The following is a 7,417-nucleotide window of genomic DNA, read 5'->3' as shown; positions in this document are numbered from 1 at the left end:
GGGGGGGCAGGCGGGGGGGGGCACCCCGCCGCGGCCGCCGCCGCCCCCGGCTCACCTGGGCACACCTGGCTGAGCCGCCCAGCGCTCGGGCATTACGTTTGGGGCGTCTTCTTTGACGCGCGGCTAGGTGACCACGGGGTCACTGATTCGTGGCTGAACTCAGTTCGTATTGTCCTCCCCGCCCCCACCCCTCTCGACTTGTTCAGTGGAACCTCAGTCGTCGCGGGTGGTGGCGCCGGGTCTCCGCTCCTTCCCGCGCACTGTGTTTGCAGGAGGCCCAAAGCGAGAGGCAGCCCATCTTCTAATTGCACTTGAACAGCTGTTAACGACTGTTGGGAGTGACCTAGAGGGTGCCGCGAGGCGAGAGGCGACTCCTGGGCCGGATTTTTTTTTTTTTTTAATTTCTCCTAATCCGCCCTCCCTGGTCACACCACTAGGCTAGTATTTAACTAGTGAGGCAGAATGATTCGATAATGCAGTTTCTAAGCAGAGCGGATGAATTCCATTTCTGCCAGCCCGTCTGATTTCAGGAAGCTCAGCGGGTTAGTGGAGGGCCCTCCGCTGTTGACTTTATCACAGGGTTTGACTGCTGGTACCTTCGATTTGAAAATGGACGTGGCTTTCGCGGGAGAGGCTAATTTGGTGTTTGTTTTGTTATCTGACTCTCATGCTCACGTCCTAATTGAGGTCCCCTCCCCCCAGCTGTTCATAATAGCTTGCCTTTCAGGCACTAACAATTATTACAGATGTCTTTTTAAATAGATTTATCAAGACCTCGACTTACAAAATCAAGTGAGATGCGGAAAACAGATGCTAATCCACCATGACATATCTTGAATTAGTGTCCTTGTGCTAAATTACCAGGAGAAAGAGGAAGGCGAGAGCACTACTGAATAGTCTCCTGTCTCCTAATTGTAATCAGTCTAGCTGGTGCCAGGAAAAAAAAAATAACAGAAAAGGAATAAATCTGTCTGCTTTCTCAAATCTACGTAAACAGCTTTCAACTTCCTCTTTTGGCTTCCTAGCAAAGGCTTTTTTCCCAGCTAATTGTTACAAACGGGCTTCTACCTTCCTCCCCCCTGCCTGGGACTTTGCCTGGAGTCGTGCCATTTAATTTTAGTTTTTTATTTTTTTTTGGCTGTTCTCAGCATGTCTGTTTATGCCAAGAGTTCCGTAGGTTGATAGGTCTTTCAGAATCCCACAAAATCAACTCTGAAGAACTATGATTTGCCTTTCTGTTTTTTACAAGCCTGTTCACTTTTCATTACTGATCAAATTTAGAGGATTGGCAGTTTCCCTATGGAAGAGGAAATTTGGCAAGCTAACGTTTAAAGAAGAGGTAATAGTACAGCTTTGCCAGTGGATTTCAAACCAGTGACCTCTCTACTAATCACAAGATCTCAAAGAGTCTGTTTTTCCCAAGTCTCCGTCTTATTGTATAGTTACTTGCCTGTTAACCTTTCCTTTCCTTTTAATCTACCCTATTGAGATGAACAAAAGTGCCATATTATAATCTTACATGCATCCCCCCCACACCCCCTTTATTGATGAATATCAGTAGACTATTAAGAATAAAGAAACAGGTGGAAGCACCTAGAAACAGCTGACTGCATAAATAATTTTATGGTTTATTAGATTATTTGAGGTTTTTTTCGGGGTCAAAAAATGTCCCTTCTATCATAATGCCTCATAGATAACCTCTTCACCCTGTTAGGAATTTTGCTGTAGCGTCTATTTAGATATTTAGCATGTGTGGGTCCTTATGTGAAGCATCAGAATGGTTTCTCAGGAAATCTTGGCTCCCTTAGCATTTTCATAAAGGAGATGAACTTTGGAGTCAGAATGCTTGAGTCCACATCCTGCCACTGTTGATTACTCACTGTGTGACCTTGGGCAAGCTATTTAACCTTTCTGTGTCTTATTTTCCTCACTTACAAATAAGGATAATAATAACACCTATCTCACAGAGAGGACTGGGTGATAATTATGTAAGTTATGTGTGTGAAATGCTCAACAAAGTTTAGATAATATTTTTATCATCGTACACACCGGAATTCCTTAGAGAGGAAATCATCCACTGCTTGTCATTTGATCTCGCTTTTCCTCATTTATTTAACACTTGTTTATTTAACAGCAAAAATGGCTGATGCGGTGGGGCATGCAAAAATAAAGGAGACCTTATTCCTGTCTTCAGGAGGCTTATATATCAGCAGATATTGCTGTAGAAGACATTTCTAAACTCAGCTCTGAAGATTTTCCCCATATTGGATAACACACATAATTCAGAGAATCACTGAGCTGTGGGTACCTTAAGAGTCACTGAAAATGACTCTTCATTGGAAGAAAACTATAATGTAAATGCAAGATGATGATATTCCTACTCTTACTGATTCTGGCAGGAAACATTAAAAAAAATTTTTTTAATGTTTTATTTATTTCTGAGAGAGAAAGAGACAGTGTGAGCAGGGGAGGGGCAGAGAGAGAGGGAGACACAGAATCCGAAGTAGGCGCCAGGCTCTGAGCTGTCAGCACAGAGAACCTGATGCGGGGCTTGAACCCACGGACTGTGAGATCATGACCTGAGCCAAAGTGGGACTCCTAAGGGACTGAGCCACCAAGGTGCCCCTGGAGGGAAACATTTTAAACATTCAAAGAAAGGCTCTTTGTTCCATGGAATGAATCTAGGGATGAAGAGCCCTCTGGTCTCCTCTTGTAGCTTGTTTCCATATTTAATTGTCCTTAGAACACAAGTAGTAACATTTAACCTAAATGTGCACTTACTTTTCCTTATGTGCCACCATATTTGAACTCAAGAGAAATGGCCTTTGTTCTCTTCTTTATAGTAACCCCTTATGCTTATTTTAGTGCTATTTATATTAATGTTTATAAAGATTGTTCACATTTGTTTCTCAGAATAATCTTCTATGCTAAGCATAATTTGAGACTTGGAGCACTATCTTGCCCAAGATCACAAAGATAGTTGGTTGATCCAAAAGGAGTTCTTTTAAAGGTCTAATGCATGATCAGGTCTAATGCATTTTCCACAATGTGGTCAAATATGATTGCTGTTAAAGTTAAGACCACTTTGTACTGCTGTTAATCAGACCCTGAAAGTTCTTTGTCTTTGACCTCTGGAATTTTTTTTTTTTTAAGCTTTTGAATACCTCTTTTGTTCTCTTCTGATCCTTGCTAGTTTCTCCCAATCCTTTTATTTTTTTTTAAATGTTTTTTAATTTATTTCTAGGAGAGAGAGAGAGACAGCGTGAGCAGGGGAGGGTCAGAGAGAGAGGGAGTCACAGACTCAGAAACAGGCTCCAGGCTCCGAGCTGGCAGTCAGCACAGAGCCCGACGCGGGGCTCGAACCCACGAACCGCAAGATCATGACCTAAGCGAAAGTCGGACGCTTAACCGACTAAGCCACCCAGGCGCCCCTCTCCCAATCCCTTTAAAAGTGCATAGCTCCAGGGCCCCTGAGTGGCTCAGTCAGTTAAGCATCCGACTTTGGCTCAGGTCACAATCTCATGGTTCGTGGGTTCAAGCCCCGCATCAGGCTCTGTGCTGATAGCACAGAGCCCAGAGCCTGGGTCGGATTCTGTGTCTCCCTCTTTCTCTGCCCCTCCCCTGCTCATGCTCTGTCTCTGTCTCAAAAAGAAATAAACATTAAAAAAAATTTTTTTTTAAATGAATAGATCCAAATCCCACACAGGATCTGTAATGCGGGCCTAGCCAGTGCCGAGTTGTGTGGAAACTTCTTGCCTGATTGGCAGGTCACACTCTAGTAACTAATGATAATATCAGGTGTGACAAATGAAACTCCCAAATTGTAATGATTGTTTACATAAAGATTGTTAATAGTTCCGATTCCCAAGTCTTTTTTCATTTGTGGAAAAACAGCTATTGGGAATATTAATTTTATGAATGTAGATTCTAATCCTTAATTTATCTGTGTAAAGGAAATGTATCTTCTATCATATCTGAAAAACTACTGAGTTTCTAAAATGAAATATTATACTTAATAGTCAAGCTATTGGAAGACTGTATATTTAAAACCAAACCAGTGTTGGCTATATTTATCTACATTAGAAAATGTGATTACATTATTTACTTTTAACTGATCATTTACAAAGGTGAGTGCTTTTAGAGACATTTGTTATCAAGGGCCATCTGGGTGGCTCAGTTGGTTAAGCGTCCCACCTTTGATTTCGGTCCTGTACATGATCTCACGGTTTTTAAGTTCGAGCCCCATGTCAGGCTCCATGTGGCAGTGTGGGGCCTGCTTGGGATTCTCTGTCTCCCTCTCTCGCTCTGCCCCTGCCCAGCTCATGCTATTTCTGTCTCTCTCAAAATAAATGAATACACTTTAAAGGAAAACAAAACAAAAACATTTGTTATCAAGGGTGCCTGGGTGGCTCAGTTGGTTGAGTGTCCAACATCAGCTCAGGTCATGATCTCAAGGTTTGTAAATTTGAGCCCTGCATTGGGCTCACTGCTGTCAGCATGGAGGCTACTTCAGATCCTCTGCCCCCTTCTGTCTCTGCTCACACACACATTCTCAAAAATGAATAAATATTTATTAAAAAAAATTGTTATCAGCTGTTAGATTTATCATTGATGTAACAGATTCAAAAGGGCTCTTTCCTTGTAAGCTTCCCATCTGAGCACTTTAAATATACAAAATATACATGCCAGTTTTCAGGCAATGAAAGGTGAATTTGCAACTTGAGCTACATGTGACAAGAGTCTTTCCTTGCTTACGCATTGGAAGTAGCATCAAAGATAAAACTTACCTTACAGGAATTGTCTCACAGCCAGGGCAGGAAATGTTTGAGTGATTTATTTGATCAGAATATGTCAGCTGCACACATACATTTAATCATGGGTAAGAAGCTAGAATTACTTGGTTTCAATGGATGTTCTAGGTATTCATCCTGTGATTAGTAAGTGTTACATTGGAATCTGTATTCTTCTCAGGGTATTTATTTTCTCATTCTTCTTTTTCTTTGATAGACACGAATGAACTAAAGACAATCCTTCAAGAGCTAAAGTATAGAATCAGCGTACAATCCGCGAAGTTACTTCGGCAGCTGAAGCAAAAAGATAGGCTTCTGCATAAAGTACAGAGAAACTGTGATATTGTGACTGCGTGCCTTCAGGCCGTGTCCCAGAAGCGGAGTAAGTGCTAGAGTGGGGGTTATGCCTTGGGCTCCATGCGTCTGGAACGTTAGTGGAGCTGAGCCAGTAGTCATTGTGTTTTTGAGTACATTGCAAAGTTTTAAATGGGAGCTTAGACCATCAGAACTTAGAACCATGAACCTCTCAGTTTCCTGGGGGTTTTTTTGTTTGTTTTGTGTTTTGGGTAAAAATGTGTAGTCCATGTCTGATGTTACAAATTTTGTTTTATCATTCTAGATTTGAAATAGTGCTTCATTTTGACAATGGTTATTTTTACCTGATGCTAAATAATGACTAAAATATTTTTAGAACTGCATCCAATAGACACAGCCTACAAGGCCTTTGTTCTCTTCTTCTCTGTTGCTGTAATAAGTGAATTAAACATTGACTTTCAAGAAGGACACTTATAGCAGGAACTTACACTTGCTTTGGAATTTAAAAAGGACGAAGTATTTTAACAAATTAAATCTGTCTCATAGGTCATCCATCCATAGCTAAGAGCTGTGTGGTTTGTTAACTGAGTTAAAAATGTTCAATCACTGATCCATGTTAGATATGGGAGGTAAAACCTTGTCAATTAGTCTTTTAGTTTTCCATGCAATCGTTTTATGTTTTATTCTGCTAACATTTCCCTGTTTTTGTTTTGTATTCTTTATTAACATGCAGCACGGCAGAACAGTATTCAGGTATGGCAAATTTAGGCACCAGTGATGTTTTGATCAAATGCCTGTGACAGGTTTTTGGGTGCATGTGAACGTTGCTTTATTTTGTTCCTTTATCCCGTCACATTTTATACTTGAAGTGATACCTTTTAGAGTTTTTTTTTTTGTTTGTTTGTTTAATTCCAAATTAAGATGTGTTTGTTTTCATAAGATAATTTTCAGGGCTTGATTAGTTTCAGATAATAAAATTAATGGCTTAAATTTCATTCTTATGTTTATCGTGAAAAGTAAATACCATGTTTTCCTCCTCCTGTTTTATTATATCACCGTAAGTTTTCCCCGTGTTATCACTCTTGCTGTTTACTAAAGAAGGTTTCAACCAAATGTAAATTAAACAGAATGTTGCTTAATTGTCATACTCATAGGATGGTCTATCCAAGGAGCAGGATGTAAGGGAATTACCTGGTTTTGAATAGGGTTTTCTCCAGAGCTCGGCACTCGTCTGAAATAGCTAGAGAGAGAGGATACAGATATAGATACACATACACATACATGTGTATTTTATATGTGTATCTATCTACAAAGAGTTGGCCTGTGTTATAAGTTATTTGATATTTTTCCATGGATTCTGATTGATTCACATGTGTGTCTAGTAAAAATTCTATTACTTTCCCTTTATTTTGAAATACCTCGAGTTTTCTCTTTTCAACTGTGTTTTCATCTCCCATTATTATGGTTCGGTACCAGAAGTGAAAAGCACGGAGTGGTAAATGCGGGGAGTCTGGATGTGTGGGAAAAAGTACAAGGGGGGGAGGGCACTAGTGTTAGGAGACGGGGGGAATGTCTGGCTGACACAGGATTACGGGGTAATTCCCAGGGACTGATAATCACTTAGAGTTTGAATTTACTTAACTGATAAAGGGAAGGGCATTTGTGTTTTTTAGAAAAATGTGTCCACGAGCACATTTGTGCTCACAGTTGTGAATTTGTGAACGCAGCCTTCCTATGTATTTTATAGTTTGTCTCTTTAAGACTTTTGTATTTCTTTTTCCTTTTTTTTTTTTTTTAATGTTTTACTTATTTTTTTGAGAGAGAGAGAGATACAGCGTGAGCAGGGGAGGGTCAGAGAGAGAGAGAGATACAGAATCTGAAACAGGCTCCAGGCTCTGAGCTAGCCGTCAGCGCAGAGCCCGACGCGGGGCTTGAACCCACAAACCATGAGATCATGACCTGAGCTGAAGTCGGATGCTTAACCGACTGAGCCACCCAGGTGCCCCCACCGTTTTGTATTTCATAGAGTACGGCATTAATGCCTCTTAACCTTGGGAGTTAAATTATCATCTTTGTAATAAGATTCTACTAACTGGAACAGAATGTTTTTTGTTGAATTAAGAAATGACAATGGATCAGGGGCGCCTACGTGTTGCAGTCGGTTAAGTGACTGGCTCTTAATTTCAGATCAGGTCATAGTCTTGAGTTTTGTGAGTTCGAGCCCTGTGCCAGGCTCTACGCTAAGAATGCAGAGCCTGCTTGTGATTCTCTCTCTGCCCCTCCCCTACTCACTCACTCTCTCTCTCTCTCAC

At 40.9% G+C, this 7,417-nt stretch overlaps 1 protein-coding gene across 1 annotated transcript in view; it reads left to right on the top strand.

Annotated features, from left to right (window-relative positions):
* The first annotated feature begins 5,014 nt into the window (after window positions 1–5,014).
* TBC1D30 (TBC1 domain family member 30) overlaps window positions 5,015–7,417 on the top strand; it is an 81,037-nt gene continuing 78,634 nt past the window's right edge. Inside the window, exon 1 of the mRNA XM_077775245.1 lies at window positions 5,015–5,172. The gene's annotated coding sequence lies outside the window, so the exon portion shown is untranslated. The remainder of the gene's footprint in view (window positions 5,173–7,417) is intronic.

Source organism: Crocuta crocuta, unplaced genomic scaffold (assembly GCF_008692635.1).
Source record: "Crocuta crocuta isolate KB4526 unplaced genomic scaffold, BGI_CrCroc_1.0 scaffold97, whole genome shotgun sequence".
Classification (NCBI taxonomy): Eukaryota; Metazoa; Chordata; class Mammalia; order Carnivora; family Hyaenidae; genus Crocuta; species Crocuta crocuta.
This window is presented reverse-complemented; position numbering and strand designations above follow the sequence as displayed.